Below are 19,169 nucleotides of genomic sequence, written 5' to 3'. Positions count from 1 at the left end.
TTATGTCTGTCGTGACATCAGGATGGCCGTCTTCGCCGATGGACGATGACATCATCCATTGGACCAACCCTATTTATATTTATAACCCAGTTAAATGTGCCAAGTCGCGCCCAAGATGGACCATCTCCGGAGTCGGGCCAAAGCACGCCCGACCCGCCTCCAAGTGGTTTGCGGTGATGTTCTGCTGACTGCGGCCAATACGTGATAGATAACCCCCCCTTGCTTTTTGATACAAGCTTTTTAATAACAAAATAACAGGGGACTTTTATTGTGAATAATATTTAGGAAATGAGATGTGTTTATCCACCGTTTTACAGCCGTTACTTTAACCACTAGTCACAGAAATGGATCAGTCCGCTGCTTTTAAACGTCACCGACTCAAGACAAACGAGTTACAGTTAGACACACCTTCAAGTGGTTACACCTGATATAATGAAGATGCAAATCCCTGCCGTGCTGGGCTGGCATGCTGAGTCAAAACCGAGTCAAGTCAAGCCAGCGCGTGTATGGAAAAGGGGCTTACTGTCTGTAACGCTCTCTTGTTCTATATGTTTGTCCAATTTTCGAATGAAGCTCACCACAGAGAATGCAAACCAAGCATATACTCATCTTTTGCAGAACAAGAGGAATCCCTTTGAGTGCAAAGTTGATGACTGTCACTTTATTAGTATTTTTCCAGATTGACCAAAGGCTCTGGCTATGTGTATGGCAGTGAGTGCTCTGATTATAAGTGGTCATGCTAGCAGGTCCTATATATACTCATAGAGTATATACCCAACTCAGTCCCTCCCTGCCTCCCTCTCTCTTCCTTCATCTCTCCCTCCCTCCCTCCCTCCCTTCCTCCCTCCCTTCATTTGTTCTAGGGACAGAGCCCTAGTGTGAAGGTTCTTGCTCCTGTATTTCCCCGTGCAGTGCAGCTTTCCAGCCGTTCAGAATGAGTTGGCCTATGGCAAATACACTGTCCATGTGGCGTGGAAAAGCCCAATTCGGCCTGCTGTCTGCTCCTGCTACAAGCTCTCTAGGTTATATTTAGTCTTGGACAGGCCACCCTGCTACTACAACTATCATCAGCACCAAAAGGGATACCTGTGGAAACGGTACCTAGCACCACCACCACATTTTCCTCTCTCTGCTGTTTCACTGTAAGTAAATCCTTTTGAAACAATGGCATTTCTGTTGAATTTCAGAGTCTGGTTTTGCCACTATGGAGAAGGCACAAAGGGATTAGTTGGAAGCAGTTACACTACACTTGACAGGTAGTGAAGTACTCCAGTTTTTGTAATCCTTTAATATGGTCCCATTTGATTGTTCCTGTAACTACTGTGGTAATAGTCAACGTCACTGTATGCCTCAATGTATCAGACTGCCTTTGAAATGGGCTCAATAATAAGCACTGCTCTAGAGACCATGGTGTTGAAAGAAACATGAGGTTCAAGAGTATATTAGTTTTTAATTTGTGGTCCAAAAGCAATGAGAAGAGTCTGGCTTCTAAGTGGCTTTGTGGAATATAATATTTGGACTGTTATGACATAGTCAATGTATGAAAGTATTGAGAGCATGTACAAAGATCAAGTTTGCCCTTGATAGCCTTTGTTTAAAACACAACTGCATATTACCAACAAGCTTTATTAAGATTGCGGTGTTCAAAAAATCCAATGTCATTTCTTGTTTTAGTGCCCCTTTCCTTTCAATCTTTGTTCTTGACATTTTTCTTTTTCTTTTCTGCAAACACACCATGCTTGACATGGGTTTAAATAGGGAAATGCTACAGTTAGGTAAATATTTTCTGCAGGGAAAACATTTGTCCTACTCATCACTTACAAAGGAAAGGGAGGGGGGTGGGATTTGGGCGATGGTTGTGCTCGCAATTGACAGAGGAAGCAGACAGCAAGACATGGAAAGTTTAAAAGTGAGTTTCTCATCCCTAAAAATGGAAAGTCCGAGAGAAGGCAGACATTAAAAGAGAGAGAGAGAGACAGGATGGTGGGAACATCTGGAGAAACAAGACCAGTGCCAAACCCTGTGACAACATGAAGGGACTGGAAAGTCTCCTGAGAGGTTTGAACACACTCTCTCTCACACACACACACGTGCATACATGACTAAGTGCACACCACAGTTGGATGATAGTATGAATACATTGGCAAGTGGCAAAGAGCTGAGTCTATGGCCAATGGACTTTATTTTGGCCAATTAAAATTACCGAGCTGAGTTTTGTTTCTGCTTTTTATGCCTCGTCAGTATTCAAGGTGTAAAGTGTGGCACAAAATGTGTGTGTAAGTCCCATGTTGCCGATAAATATAGGCAGTTGCAATGTGATTGACAATATGCGTCTTCATTCATTGCCCGTGCCTGCACAATGTTCTACACAGCTCACCTGCTGCACACTACTGTGGCATTCAAGGAGACATCATGTGGCTATATGTTCTGTTTAAAGGCTTTGTAATCCAATGGCATACTGCAGTTTTTATACTGTAATCCAGTGGTATACTGCAGGGGGGATCCTGAACAACAACAGGAGTTACCTTTAATCAAAATGTAATTAATTGCATCTGTTGCAGATGTGTTTTTTTCTTTCATAAGTTACAGCAACTATTAAGCAATAACATTCAGTTTTCACGTTAAGTCTTGGATGGCATTTTACATGCTTTTAATTTTCTACAAGTAGCCAGGCAGGTTTATTTTCTTAGGATTTTCATCTTTTCGTATTGAGTGCCATGAAAAGTGATTGGTTAAAGATAGATTTATGCAGAATAAGGACTGAGGAAGCTCAAAAAGTGTAGCACCGAATAAACCTGAGGGATGGGGGTGGAGGGCAGGAAGATGATGGGATGAGGTGCGGGGTTGGGGATGTAAGAGAGCACTTCTGCCTTCAGGTGGACTGACAGGCTAGTTTTCATGACACCAATTATCTGCAGTGGATAGTGTGTGTGAATGTGTGTAGAATTACCCCAAGCAAGTCATAATTTACTGCAGGGGAAAAGCTGCTTGATGGATAACTCCCACCTGGATTTCCCCTCTCTATTTGTTCTTTCTGTTTATTCATTCTCACTTACCCTCACTTCTCCTCAGCTGCAAGTCTTTTCTCTTCGTCTCTCCATGTGTAGGGGAATAGTAGTTAGACAAAGAAATTCTTAGCACAAGGGCCACTCACTGAACATTTTCAAGAGCTTTCTACCTCATCTCATGGCCTTAATTATTATTTTTGTATGTGCTCCCTGTATACACCAGGCAGTGTATAGGCAATAATGGAAAAACACAGCTTGCTGTTTTCTTTCACAAGGAGTTTGAAGGAGTGAACGGAAAAATCCTGTTCGGTCAGTGGAAATAGCCCCTGAGAGGAAATAACTTGACCATGCTAATGCTGGGTCCAGAGACGAGTGTACCACGACCATTAAAGTGCCAGGAGAGAGATACAATCAATGAACCCACGCACTCAGTTCACCAAAGAACAGTGCAGGACTGAGCATAGTGAGGAGCTACCTGCATGCCCTAGCTCACACAGAGTTCCTGCTTCACAGAAATACAGGGACACAGATATTCTTCTCTGCCAGCTGTTTTTGTTTCTGATGGGGCTGAGGGATCGTGTCCATACTATGCAAAGTATCTCTATGCTACCTTAACAGCAAACTTTTCCTAAAATAGCCAGCTGCTCCAGTCCGCTCATGGGGTTACTCAGTTCAGTCATTGGACTTAGTTAATTAGCTTCTTGTAATGATTGCAGCTAGGAGGAGAAAGAGGAGATATGTTGGAAGAATGGTATGATGGTAGAGAAGGAGGAAGTTAGCGAGGAGCAGAGGAGGGGGAAGAGGAAAAGCTTCTGAAATTTTCATGTGCACAAAGAATTTCATAGAATTTACTGCCATAAACATGCTGTAACTCTCCCTTCAACAAAGTAAATGATTCTGCTCCTTTTTTGGATTATATAGATAGACGTCCCATGAATAACTAATGATTATGTTGTGCGTGTTTTTGTACTTTTACATACATTTCAAAGTAGGAGCCACCGTAGAAGTCTCTGCATTGTGCATTCATTGTGCAGTTGTCCCCATTATTGAGTTGTCCTCATTATAACCACTAGGGCTGCACCGTATTATTATTTAGCTTGTAGCTGTAATTATGGCTCACAACGTGACTCAGTTTAGCTACTGGCTACTGCATTTATAATACTCCAAAGAACATTTTGAATTGGTGATTCCAGATAAACTAAAAAGTAAAATAAACATTTACTACATTTGACACTTCATTATAACACAATGCGGTTCTTCCCTTTAACAATAGCCTGTTCAAACACTCGACTACGTTGTAAGGACTCACTCAATGACTCACAGTTATCATTATGTCACAACACCGCTTTTAACCTGCAACGTGCATTACAAAGCAAACATTTCTAGATTGATTTCGCAATTCATCCTTGTTGCTCAGATTGTTTGAGAGCTCCTTCAAAGAGCAGAGCCTTTCCTGCCAAATGTATTTGTCTAACCATTTACTTCAAATGGTTTAAAGTTTTAGTGTGTAACTTTTTGATATTAATGAACGTCCATTACATTCAAGCCGTTGTCAAATGACTTGCTACAAAGCTAATTAAGACAGCTCCTCACAACGCTCTCTGTATTTCTCAGTATGGCTGCGTTCAGAAGATTGTGGCGTCTGGCGACTTTTCCGCGCAGAAGCTCAAGTGAAGATAATTACCTCTTCTGAAGAGTCATGTTTTTTTAATCCTCTGTGTCGTCCTTGGCTACTAGCAACTGCGTGGAGGGGGGCGGTGCGCCGCGCGGTCATGGAAGGCTTGTATCATGTGGACGCGCTGACAGTTTTATTGTCATTACTTAGAATTCCTCATGTGGGCGACAGAAACTACCCACTATAGCTTTAAGTCCAGTTGCTGCTTGTAATGCCAAACCAGATAATTTACACACAACTTTGCAGATATGCCCAACTTCAAGCCTCTTTTAGCCATTTTTTGGGGGGGTTTCTGGCCTGTACATAGACTTAATGGTTGATTTAAGAAGACCATGGATCCAGTGAGATGAGCATTCATAACAGCAAAATGACTGAAATCAATTAAATTTAATTGAACTCGCTATCAGAGTATTGGCTTGCAGAGGTAAAGTAAATTTGAATGCCAATTTCACTTAGAGTTGATTAACTTTAGCACGCAAAGTCACACTGTTGACCTGTTTTTGACGGTCCTGACAGTTTTGACCTTACAGAACTACCTATTTTGCGAGGACGCACAAATAAATTTGGCTGTGTCGCCCACTTCATCATGTGTCCAGACTGGGCCACCAATTCAAGGAAACAAGCACAGACCAGTAAAGTGTGCGCTTTCCGCCCAGCACAAAGAAGCAGGGTGCCAAAGTTAACAAGTGCATGATAATTGAGCGTCTAACAAGCTAAAGACACATACATTTTTTTTAAAGAGTTGGTGGATTAAACTACAGCTAAAAAGGCAATGGATTTTGATTATCTTAGATTCGTCAGTCTTAAATCTTAAAATAACTTAGTTAAAATGCAAAAGTTTTAGGTGGCAGTAGAGAAGACATACTCTTAATACACTATGTTGATGGTAGCAGCCAAGCGGTACAGTCTGCTTGAAAGTAGGAAAGGGCCTTTCAGAGATACTGCAGGTCCATATTCCCAAATGCACCCTGCAATTAATTGGGACCTAAAATAATTAGAATATTAAGTGTTAATCAATTGGGCCATGCCCCTGAGGAAAATTCTGCTTCAAAAAATATTTTTTAAGGTTACATTAAAATAAGTCAATAATGTGAAAGTTCCACATTATTGGCTCTCAGCAGCTTATTGATGGTACTTGACAGTATACTCTTTTTTTGGAATCAGACACAATGACACCTGTTTCCTTCTGTGAGAGGTTATTCTAGCCGACTGTTCTCTTCTAGTATCAAATTAATAGGACACCACAAAGGAGAGCTCCCTGCCTTGAAAAAGTAGTGAATGTAATGGTTACGATTTAAACCAGGTCAATCACACATTCCTCCTAATCTAACCTCCTGTACTGTGCACCTGTGGTTAATGCATTTCAATTACCATACATTGTGCACTCGGGCCATGTTCATCTTACTGTGCTCAGAGGTGTCAAAAGTATTCACATTCATTACTCAAGTAGAAGTATAGATACTAGGGTTTGAAAAGACTTCTGTAGAAGTTGAAGTATCAACTCAAGCTTTTTACTTAAGTAAAAGTGTAAAAGTACTGGTTTCAAAACTACTTAAAGTATAAAAGTAAAAGTAATGTAAGGGGAAAAAATGCCATTAAGGACAAAACCCCACCTCCACAAAAAAACATTTTTCTAAAGGCCATAATGACTATAATGTTATATTAAAATCATACCTGCAAACTCAGAAGGGCTGAAAAAGGTGACACATCTATTCTCTTCTCTCTCTCTCTCTCTCTCTCTCTCTCTCTCTCTCTCTCTCTCTCTATTTAAAAAAGGAGCACCTTGTTCAATTTTATTTGTCTGTTCAAAAATATAAAACAATAAAAAGTTGATCTAAAAAAAAGGAGCACAAGGCGACATTAAAGAACGGCTTGTGTTTTGCTAAGGCCACAGGTCAAAATTAAATGATTTATTAAAAATGTAATAATAACTTATAACAATAACTTATTTCAGGCTGAGTCTGTGTTTTTCACACAACGGCAGCTACAGTCTGGTGTAAGAATCCTCTCCAGTGAAATACAGACACACTTTTACACCGTAGCTGTCAGCATGTTTACTCCAGCTGCTAGCTAACGGTAGGCTAACGTTACCTGCTGTCGAGTGTAGTGTTAACTAGCGTCCCGTGCGGCGATGTTTCAGTTCCCTCTAACATCTGTTTTCGGAGCATCAGAGAGAAGCGCAGGCATTTAAGTGGCACCTATTAAGGCACCGAAATCCGCGTTGCTATTCGGTCCGGTAGATAACGGTCGTTGACACCGGTGCCGTATTAGCACTGACTCTGTGCAGGTGCGATGGATCGCGTACAAACCATGGAATTGTATATGTTTATACTTCTCATCCAACCACAATCAAATTCACTCTATCTGGATGGCGCGATTTATCTGGATAGGTTTTTTTTTTGTGTGTGTTTTTTTGAACGATGACAAGCCGGAATGAAAACAAGCCGAACTGAAATAGGAGTAACGAGGGTATTTTTAAAATGTAAGGAGTAGAAAGTACAGATAATTGCGTGAAAATGTGAGGAGTAGAAGTAAAAAGTCTGCTGTAAAATAATTACTCCAGTAAAGTATAGATACCCAGAATTTCTACTTAAGTAAGGTAACAAAGTATTTGTACTTTGTTAATTGACACCTCTGACTGTGCTTCGCAGTGTATGCCATTTAACATGCCATTTGTGTTTTCATGTGTTTGTGAAAGTTTTCATCGCTATTTGTACAGAGATGGTGCCGGGAGATATGTACCATAGTTAGTTGACTTAGTCAAACATGGAAAAGTACTTATGTAGACTTTGGATCTTATTAGCGGGCAGGTTAGTCACCAGTACACTCAGGCTGACTATCAGTTATAACAATTCAAAGATAAAATGAGGATGCAACCAATGCCAAAAGGAGGCCAAAGGCAGTTGACTACTGAGTAAGTGCCTCTTTAACTTTATTTTTATAAAATTAACTTTTAATTTATGCACTGTAACATGGTTTTCATAATGCAGTGGAGTGGTAGGTTAAAGTAACTTGTAGAATGTTGGCAGCTTCTTAGCAAAGCTATTATAAAGATGTGGTAACACTTTAATAACCATTATTAATAAATGGTAAATAGATAGTTAATTAAACTTTAGTTAATATTTATCATACTGTTAACAATGAAATTATGATTTATAATGTTTACTAATATATTAGTAATGTTATAATTAGTTTTTTTAATAATTAGTTTAGTGTAATATAAAATAATTAAAACTGTATTTCACGCTATGATTGTTAAACTTTGCAATTAATCTGCGGTTCACATTCGTGCCGTGGGGGGGCATCCCTACGGATCACGGATATGGTCCGTTACACCACTACTGTATATTGAACGGCACTAACAATATATAGATCAGTAGAAAATGTGTTTAAATATAGAAAAAGTTACACTTCATAACGTATTGTATTCGTGACATGAGGTACTATGGGCTGGGTCCGGATTGACTTGCCGTTCAGTCACCTTGATCCGGACCTTTGAAAAGCCATGAACTTTACTTTTCTTTGGTGTTGCCAAGTAATGGTGAATACATTTTATCTTCATCAGTTTTTATCTGATATCTGAGTGTTTTGCATTATGGGTGTAAGAAAAAATCTATACACTTGAATATCGCAATATTTTGTTTTGCAATACTGTATCGATTTTATTTAAATTTTTTTTTAACGTTCAACAATATTCATGTAAGACAGTGGTTCACGTTTATGTTGTGTTTAAATCCCCTACTGCTAGATGGCTATGCTGAGACAAACCACTAGTGTCCTTGCCTAGCAGTGCCTAGCAGTGCCTGACTTTTTGCTAGAAGCTAACAATGTAGCTATGGCTGAACTTTGGCCTACTTTAGCATATACAAATTTGCTCACTAAGAACCTGTGAACCACGATTCCAAACTGGCAGTTTGATTTTCTGTGTACTGAATTGTTTAGCTAAAGTAATCTTCTTTGACTTTTATGAACATCGTGTCTTTTTTTAAATATTAGTTTTTCTAAAATGATACTTTAAAAAAATCCAAATATATCGCCTTATGCACAGTATCAAAATATATTGCAGTATATTGAATCGTGACCCATGTATCGTGATACGTATCGTATCACCAGATTCTTGCCAATAATATTTTGCATGCTTTCACTTTATCCTTATACATTTTATATTTGCGGTGGCTGGTTGATGAATGTGAGATACTCTGGCTATATCCAAGGCCACAGGGCCACTCCTTGTTGGACCCTACTTTGGGAAGAAGCAGGGAAGGAACTAGGACACCGAGGACCCTTAATATCAACGGGTCCTCAGTGGGGAGGGTGGACAGCTTCTTTTGTACCTTGGTGTCCACATCACCGAGGGTCTGACCTGGGCACTGTACACTCACTCAGTTGTGAGAAATGCAAGGCAGAGACAGTTTTACCTCAGACGCCTGGGGAAATTCTGGGTCATGCAATGCAACATCAAACTACGTATATGAATATAAACTGAATTGTCTCATCCCATAGCTCGTAAATATTATTATATTAAAAAAGTCGATATACAGCCCAGCCCTACTGAAAGCATGTTCCGATGCTACTCATTCACATTTCATGTGAAAGGTCCATACTACAAAGACCATACTTCTTATGTCATACTTGCACAAAAAGCTGTGAATGAAAAGCCTGGCTCGCTTTGGGCCAGACTTGCATGCTTTATGCTATATGTGCTAAATGTGGCGCATATTTTCTGCACTGTTCTTACTTATACTGCTAAAGATAGCTAAATATAGCCATGATGTTAAAGGCATGCTGGTGTTCATTCTTTTTAAGTATTTGCATTATGCGGAAGCTGCTCGTTTGGGTGTGAGATGATGTTCTAGTTTTATGAGGTCATGAAAGATGCATCACGCAATGGGACACTCATGGCATTTAAATAATTTATATTTTTCATAGTGCTGTCTTCATTATGCTGGACTTTAACACTTTTGGGCTTTGGCGAGTATCTTTGAATCCATGCCTTTGAACTTCATAAAAAAAATTTGTCCAAAAATTATTTTGAAAGCTGTGTTTCGCAACCTTTAAAACTCAGTTTTTACAAAAGTTTCTGTAGAAAGCCCTTCTTCCTCAGCTCAAGCACAGCGGTGATCAAGAGAGCTAGAGAATAAATGAAGAGAGGGAGTTCCGAACAAAGCAGTGAATCGGAGGAGTAAAACAGTATTTATAAGGTAAAAAGGTTTTCTCGCGATATCAGTACACAAGTGCAGAGAAGCAGCTAGCAAGACGGAGTCTGGCTTTAAACTGAAATTAGCATAGAACAGTGGTTCTCAAACTTTTTTACACCACGTACCACTTCAGAAAATATTAGACTCTCTAAGTACCACCATTATGGCCCACGTTAAAATAGTGTAACATAGGCCTACCCTATTCAGCTATGGAGATTTCACTGGTTTATTCCTAAAACAATATTTATTGTCAACAGCCACAGCCATGCTGCATTTCTTCTGTCCCGCTTCTCCAACTGAATCTACATTTGAGGTGACTCGGGTCATATGTCCTTACTGTTTTGCCTCATTTGCTGCTAGCAGGTGCTGTGGAGACTAGCACATGCGCTAGTTTCAACAGGGCTGGTCAAAATATTCTCCTCATCCGCACTTCTCTTCCTAATAGTTCCTGTTTGGAGCCACAATGCCGTGTTTTTGAACCATTCATTTTACCTCTGCTTACTATCTTGCCATCACAGCTTGTAATCATAGATGTATGCGCACTCCGTTTATGAATGTGACTACATATCAAAACAAAAAATATTGCATGTAAGAAAACACTTGATTTAAATTACTTTTAACTGACCATAGTAAAAGTATAATTATTTGAAATGTATTTCTATAGTATCATGTATTTAAATACATTTTTAATTTTTAAATAATTTTATGAAATTCATTTCTTTTTTTCTTTTTTTTTTAAATCCATCCGCTTACCACTAGAGGGTAGTGGTGGGCGGATCGATCCAAATATCGATAATATCGAGACCAACGTTGGTATTGATATTGATCAATACCTGTGTAATAAGATTGATTCTTTAGTTTCAGTTTCTCTCCAGTATGCACTGCTGCGGTTTCATCAAAGAGGCTGCACACCTTGCACACTGTTATTGGCTGGGGGTTACACTCACATGGGACCCAAAGGCTCTTTGCTGACGCCCATAAACGTCCTGCACACAGCAAAAATAATAAGAAAAAAGAAAATACAGGCAGAGGGAAGGGTCTCTGCAGATACAGACACCGCCACACACTAGTTGGTCATAAGTGATGATTGAGAGGGATTACTTTTGTATTAATCTATGCATTGCTTTTTGGAAAATCCTACACATACTTTAAATAATACCTTTTAGAGTACAGCCAGAAGATACATGCAATTACATTATTCAAGCATCATCTTGCTGCATCATCAGCCTAATCAAGTTCATCAGTTTCGATCTCAACATCTTCTTCTTTCTGTTTACCTCCTTTTCTAATGCTTATCTTCTTGTCTTTCTTTTTCTCCTCCCCCTCTTCTTTTCTTTCTCACTTCCCTCTTCCTAATCTACCCTTCCTATACCACCTCCTATTCCTTCTTCTACTTCTCCTTCTTCCCTCAGTTTGCTGCAGTGCATCACTTGCAGGCACATTAACATCTCATCTCCATTACCCAGCAACGTCCTGTGCTCTCTCTCTGCTTTTTACCACCTTCAGTTATCTCATCTTCTTTCTTCCTTCACCCGCACCATTTTCATCACTCTTCCATTAAATTTCATATTTCCAATTTTCATTGTTTGCACATTGTTTCTTTTACACAGGTGGGTAAACAATGAACCTTTTTTTATTGTACCTCTCCTCCCCTCTCCTCTCCACTCCTCTTCTCTCCTCTCCTCCCTCTCCTCTCCACTCCTCTCCACTCCTCTTCTCTCCTCTCCTCCCCTCTCCTCTCCACTCCTCTTCTCTCCACTCCTCCCCTCTCCTGTGCTGTTTCAAGGGAGTGGATGCCCTTGGTGTGACCGTGAGAAAGATGGGCTAAAGCTCTGCAGTGGAAAGCTAGTGAGTGAGCAAGTTGCTGTCACTTTGCATGAGTGTGTGTGTGTATTCGGATAATAGGAAAATGAGATAGAGAGTGAGAGAAGCATAGCCTGTTTCTGTATGTGTGTGTGTCCTGGGAAGCACACGTTGGTATTATTTGCTTCATCACACACTTCCTGGTCTACTACTACTCTACTTTGACTCTCTTCTCCTCAAGTGAATGGAGTTAGAAGTTAATCTTACTATTTTTCTTTTAAATTTACTGACACTTTATTCTGTTGCTCATCATCAGAGCTTTGCCTCATTGCGCCCATTTCTGGAAAGGATTTGAGGCCATCTTTGATTCATAAAGTAAAGCAGTATCAAAATGGCAGAATGCAGATGCCAAAGTATATTGTATGGACTTTTTTTTTAAACTGGCAAACATACATTGTATCAAGATGGTATATTAGGGCCAATCTTTTTCAGCTGTAGCCTTTATCTATGAGTAAGTATTCAGGACTCCTTCTTAGGACCTCCATTTGAATAGGAATGGCTAATGACAGAGTAATACATTTTATTTCTTGAAAGGATAAGGGCTCTTGTCTGATTACTTCCTTGAAGGTGTCATTCAAGATTAGTCTCTCGCTCTCTTTCTCTTTGTCCCTGTCTTTCCTTCTGTCTCTCTATATGTTTGTTTTTTTACAGTGATTATTTTTTGTAGCAACACGGTTGTTATAGTGTATTATAGTCCTCCATCATGGATCAAAGTATAATTACAACAAAGTAGCAGAATTATTTGGATTGTTAGCCATCTGCATTTCTTTTGGAAATATAATTTTGTAAAATTAAAGCATGCTGATACTCACAGGCATGTTAATATACTGTATTTTTATCTAACATAACAGTACTCTTCTTAGTTTCTCATATGCTTAAATGTGTCAGTGAAAAATGTCTTTATAATCTTGCTTTTTAAAACAAAGGAAGCAAAGAACAGTCAGACATTTTCTCATATACCAGTTTGTATTTCCCTATGCAATGGAATTTGTTCTAGCCTGTTTAAATGTAAAAGCATTTGGCTTATTTAGTCAGAAACAATACAGAGTGAAAATGTTTTGTTCTAACTTGCTTTAATAGCCCAATCTTGTTTAACAAGCACAGGATGTAGGCTAAGAGCTGCTTGGTGAGATTGTGTGTGTGTGTGTGTGTGTGTGTGTGTGTGTGTGTGTGTGTGTGTGTGTGTGTGTGTGTGTGTGTGTGTGTGTGTGTGTGTGTGTGTGTGTGTGTGTGTGTGTGTGTGTGTGTTGGGGGGTTGTACTCTGTGTAGCCTATGTGAGCTAGCATTTTCTTAGTGCCTGGCAGATTAGTTGCATAGCAACAAGAACTTTTTGAGGGCAGGAATTCTTTCACCGGTGGAATGTGTCACAACAGTAAAAATGGAAAGCTCTTTGTTGTTTTGTTGATTGCAGCTGTTTGTCTCCAGATGCAATCACATGTTGCCATGGTGATGGTCAAGTCGTAGATGTATATTTGGTGAGAAGTCTCATACTTTTTTTTTGCCCTTACTTACTAATAAATCACTGGTTCATCTTTTACTGTATTGTAACTGAAAATTTGGAACAGACAAGGACTGTGATTAGTTAACGGAAAGTACCAGAGTTAGCCAGCTGTGTCTCAGTAAACAGTTAAAGTATGTATGAGTGTGGAGCTCTTTCTCTCTTGTCTTTTACAGACATGAACATACACAAAAAACTTTATTGACTCTTAGTTTGCAATATATTTCTGTCTCTTTCCCTGAGATTGTCCTCAACATCTTGCTGACACTGCTATTAATGTGACAAAGTTATGCTGTGTTGTCATAGCTGTTATTTTTCTTTTACAAGTAATTATTTCTGTAAAGCCTTGTGAATTATTAGTGTTGCTGTTCTTGTTAATAATAATAATAATAATAATAATAATAATAATAATGTAATAATAATAATAATAATTATAATTATTATTATTATTAATAATCTTCCTGTTTTTTTAATTTCAGTTTCCTCTTCTATTCAAAAGCAAATTCTAACTTTAGACTAAATTATTCATTGACAGGATGACAAAACAGTTTGGCTGATTATTTTCCCATCATTGCATCAGAGTATTGGAGAATTAACACGCTTTTTATGAAAATATGTTTTATACCTTTACATACCTCTGCCTTCTTTCAAGACAGTATTCTCACTCTCTCTTAGTCCATATTATATATGTCGACTTTACTGAGATGTTTAATCTAAATTCAAATGTCCTCAACAATTCAGAGTACTGTGTAAGTGATGTTGCCACATTGTCAGCAATTTTCTCTTGTCAGCGTTCAGCACAGTAGCCTTAATAGAGCTGTCTCCCATTTAGTCTGCTACTCCTGTACTAGAGCTGTTGTGAGGTAGTCTGGCTATCACCAGACCAAGCTCAATCTTTTAAGATTGAACATTAGTCTGGGGAGTCTGCTCTGTATATTCTCTGCACAAGAGGCGTGATCAACGGACATAGTTCAAATGACTCTGTACGCAATTGGATAGTCCTTCAACCAATCAGACCAACGATCCGGGTGACATAGCAGCAACAGCGGCATCAACGGGTTGCTGCGCTTCGGTGGCCGCTATGTTGAATGTTAACAAAAAGCTGCTTGGTCGCTTCTCTATCGTCATCATGTTAAACCCGCCAATAGCGCGCCAGGTGGATAAGCCAGTTTGTGATTGATTCCTGCAAATTTGTAACGGAAGCAGGATAGATAAACGTACAGGTTTCCAGCCTGAGCTGCAGGGCGAAATCAAATCAAATCAAATTGCCGGCAGATTGGGCTGGGTTTACCCAGTCTAGTTGTGAGGGGGAACATTGTTTTTTCTTGGTTGAAAAAAAAAAAAGACAGGATGCAATACCGGGCTTAAAAAAATATTTAAAACCCCTTATTTGTTATTCCTTTCTCATTTACAAAATGGCGCCCCGAATGTCCCTCACCTTTCGCTCTTTGTGTTGCCGTTTTTAAAGTCTGTTTGCTACGGGAAGCAACAACCAGAACCTCAGAGGTAACTACACTCTGAAAATGGCAAGTTTTTAAGAAAATGTGGATTGTGCAATAAGGCAGGTCTGCTAGGATCTTTAGGGGAATGATTGTAAAGATTTACAACGAATACATTTACGGCATTTACTCTCTAACTGGGACATTTTGGGACTGATGGCAGGGATTTGTTATGGACAAAATACACGTGGTGATACACTGGTAAGAGTAAATTACGTTTAACCTTGTTTAACCTGTCTTGCTGGGAAGAGTATTGTATTCAACTATGAATGAACTACATTCAAATACAATTTGCTATATCTATTCATATGCATGTTCCAGTATTTTTATAAACTATGGTGAATTGTCCATCTTACAGACATGCAAGACTGATTAATCCTCTCCCACAGCTTAATCCTCACACCTCACCTCAACCAGGCATTAATGTCCCCTGGGGGAATAAGAACTGGAAATATAGTTATTTAGGAGGGAGTGTACTATATATGTTGAGTGGGAGAGAGGGAGAGGAGATTAATGAAAAAGAAAAAATATGAGGAAGCTACGGTAGATTAATGGCTTTGGACGCCCAGCTTTTCTCGTCTGTACCTCAGTGAATACCCTGCCCGCTGAACAGATGTCAGAAGCTGGCAGCTTTGTTAGATTATCAGGGCAACAATGTTTTTTTTTTTTATTATTATTATTTTTTTTTAAGAATTAGCTCTGCTCCCAGGGGTTAGCCAATCAGGAACAAAACCCACATCCCCAAGGTGATGGGTTTCCCCTGCAGGAATTGGGTTGTTGAAATTAGACTTTCATACTGTACATGTAGGGATGCTTTGGAAAAAAAAAAAAAAATGTGGATCTCCACATTTCGAGAATATTAATAGAGCTCTATGTTATCATGACTGTAGTTACAAGAAAATAAATGATTTCAGATTTAAATATATTCTTAGATATTTAGCTATTTTTAATTGAGTGCAATTAAATTATAATTTAATTACCTTAGCAATAACGTGACGAATCCAAACACTTAACACTTTTTATTTGTATTTGGGATGAAAAATAAAATAAAGCAAAGGAATATGATTTTATTTTTTTATTTTAATGCCATTTGTAGAGAGCTAGCCATTTCAATCACACCTTCCATGTGCAACCTTAACTGATCTCTTTGTAGAAAGTCAGTTACTGACGTGGGGAGGAGAAAAAGTAAAAGCTCTCTTTGTCCTGGATGTCTCAGCAGTGAGTCTTATTCCTGTGTTTGCACTTGTTGTGAGGTGTTAAGAATGGAACATGTGGTCATTCACTAATATTTCAGCACCACCACAAGTGCTGAGCCACAAGCCTTTCTCCACAGTTTCTGCACCGCCATTAAGCCTTTGAACATTTTGTCCAGATTTCGGCATTCAAAATTCGCCGTTTTGAAACCAAAATGGGTCACCTACGTGATTTGTGCAGATCCAATGAGAAAATATATTTAAAAAAAATCTCTCTTGTGTTCTATGCTAATGCTTCCTATGCAACCCTGAATAAACACCAACGAAGAAACCCCGCTGTACGCGTGCACGCTCCCACACAGACATGCCAGGAGACATGCACTGTAAAGTTCACGGCTCCATTCGAGACAGTATCCACTGCAGTTATCCACTAGTCAAGACGCACTTTTATCATTATCAATGTACAACAGCAAACGGATAGCGTTACTGAAGAAGCTATTATTGATAATTAACATGATAATTTACTAATGTTAGCTAAGTTAACGTAAGTTATGTGTTAGCTAACAACGTTAGCTGACAGTCTCCTCTCCAGCTTGTCATGAAAAACGATGTATAATGTTTGTAATGTTATATCTAGTCAAAATACAATAGCTTATGTTAAAGGGAAGCTATGCTGATTTTCCACCGGTGTTTGTGTCTTTGCCTTGTGGGATGAACAGTGTTTAGCTTCCCCTCATTGCACTAAACGTTAACTTACATGACAAACTACATAACGTTAATCATCTTATCGAAAATATCAAGTACAGTCTGTGGCGATACTACTTCAGTTTAAACCATGTTGATGAAACCTGTTTCTTTACTCAGCATTGGCGTATTTTTGGAGAACTTTTATCTTTTATGTTTCTGTCCCACATAATTAAAAATGATGTTTAATGGATGCTTTTGACTTAAAGGAGAACTCCGGGCAATTTTTACGTTAATCTTGATCGCTATATGTATATGAGTACTGTCAATAGCAAAAAAAACGAGCCAAATCGGTGCTAGCAACACGGAGTTGCTGCAGCTAATGCCGAGAGCTCCCACTCAGCTAAAACGGCAGTTATGGGGGCATAAGATAAAGAGTGTCTTTGTGCCTCTTAACAGACACAAAATGCAATTAAAATGTCTGTGCAACACGAACAGGGCCCTTACATGACAACAAGATGCGTTTAGCAACTTAGCCATTGTTTAAATTCACCTACCCTCTTAGCTGCTAGCTGCCGTCTGGGATGAGTGAGTATTCAGCCAGGCTCAGGTAATAATCATCACGCAGCAGTTCCATGTGTATTTGTAGCATATATATCCATTTTGTGTGCTGTCGTTAGTGAATATGAGTCTCTGCAGTGGCGAATTGTGTGGTAGTTTCCTTAGCCAGGTTAGCAGCCCCGACCGGGCATCCTTCTACTTCCTCCCCGCCTCCCTTGCCTGCCGCTGCCGACAACAATCCACAGGCGCCCGCTGGTCTGGTGGATGTCCTCCAGAGGACAGTTCATGCTTTCACGGCGAAATATTGAAGTTTATTCCCCCCTCAAAAATAGGTAAAAATTGCCCGGAGTTCTCCTTTAAACTACAAATCATCTTGCCTTTGCTGTCTCACAGAACGGTTTAATAATGTGAGAATGAAATGCTTTCCTTCAGAATGAGAATTTCATCCTTTGACACCTGTTGTGTACTTTTCAAAGAATGAGAGCTTAAAGTGCTCATATTATTCTTTTTGGCTTTTTCCCTTTCCTTTATTGTGTTATATATCTTTTTGTGTGTTATAGGTTTACAAAGTGAAAAAGCCCAAAGTCCAGCCCAAAGGGACTTACCATCTCCAACAGAAAACACTGTTAATAAACTGCTCCAAACAGCTTTGTTGTAGTCCAGCCTTTACTTCCGTGATGAACGCGCGTCACTTTGTAACACGTTATAATGCTCGCCTAGCTGCCAGCGTGGCACGCCCTCATACTCTGCTTCTGACTGGCTAATAGTGCTGACCTAGGTACTGAGCATGTGCGACTCCCAGCAAAGATAGATAGAACAGAAGTGTGATGCCTCACTCGGTACCTAAAACAGAGAGCTCAACACACAAGGTGAAAAGAGGAGCTGCAGCAATGTGTAAAAAAATATGGTGTTTTTTGAAAATGAAACCATGTAAATCTATTCTCGTACAACCTCTAAATACAATTACGAACCTGAAAATGACCATTATATGGGCACTGTAAGGTCCTTTGTTCACAAAATTAATATTAAATGTACAGATTGGATGCTCTATATGTAATATAATTTATAATTTATATTCATAAAATTAAATGTCCAAATTCAGAAATGTAAAGCTTGCCCTTTTGATGTAGGGAGAGTTAGAACAGAATACATTATTCTCATTTTTTATTTGTCAAGTTGATTTCTACCCTGTTCTCTAGCCTATACCGGTAATAAATAGAAAATAAAGTCGTTCAACACAGGTAATCCCGTTTTTATGACTCAAATGTAGGGCTGGGTGATATGGAGAAAATCAAATATATTTTTGACCAAATACCTCAATATCGATACCGCAACGATATTGTAGTGTTGACTATTGGTGCTTTCACAAAATATTTACACAATGAGATTTTTGATAAATAATCATCAGTAATGTGGATATAATGACTAAGTGGGTAAAGGCAAATAATAGAACAGCTACATCAGTCTGGTAAGTTCAGAAAATGACATCACTCTATTGTAATGCAGCCTTTAAAACCAGGAAAAGCACACCTGTTTGCGTGCTTGAAGCATATTTTCATGTCATATAATCAATGTACTCTACATGCTATATGGGACATGACAGAACTATGTCTGTTTTTAAAGACACAGGTTGTTTGGCTACTTTGCATATTAATCCCAGTAATACTGTGATTACCTATTGCTTTTTGAAATACTGAGTTTCTGTCCAAACCAGTTGTTTTATTATTACAAATATTGTGACATAAATATTTAATAATTAATGCAATGTTTTGCTAAATTACTAAACTCCTTAGAGGGGATTTTTCTGTTGCAAAGACCAGTTTGAGAAAATTAATTAACATCAAAAAAGCAACCAGAAACAGGGATGTTGAGCTATATGGCATGAACAGACAAATTCTTACTTCATCTTTTTGACAAAACTCTATATTTGACACCAAGGGGTACAACCTCAGTGAAAATAGGTGAAGTGAGTGTTTGCTGCTGTTTTAT

General features: G+C 38.9%; 1 protein-coding gene across 2 annotated transcripts in view; it reads left to right on the top strand.

The window, feature by feature from the left end:
* atp2b2 (ATPase plasma membrane Ca2+ transporting 2) overlaps positions 1 to 19,169 on the top strand; it is a 137,832-nt gene that overhangs the window by 13,363 nt on the left and 105,300 nt on the right. The window contains exon 1 of one of the 2 annotated variants that reach the window (XM_039797475.1): positions 915 to 1,142. The exons of the other annotated variant lie outside the window; for it this stretch is intronic. The gene's annotated coding sequence lies outside the window, so the exon portion shown is untranslated. Of the gene's footprint in view, positions 1 to 914; positions 1,143 to 19,169 lie in introns of those variants that run through there. 2 annotated transcript variants of the gene reach the window in all.

The sequence above is a fragment of the Perca fluviatilis genome, chromosome 4, assembly GCF_010015445.1.
Source record: "Perca fluviatilis chromosome 4, GENO_Pfluv_1.0, whole genome shotgun sequence".
In the NCBI taxonomy this organism is placed as follows: Eukaryota; Metazoa; Chordata; class Actinopteri; order Perciformes; family Percidae; genus Perca; species Perca fluviatilis.
This window is presented reverse-complemented; position numbering and strand designations above follow the sequence as displayed.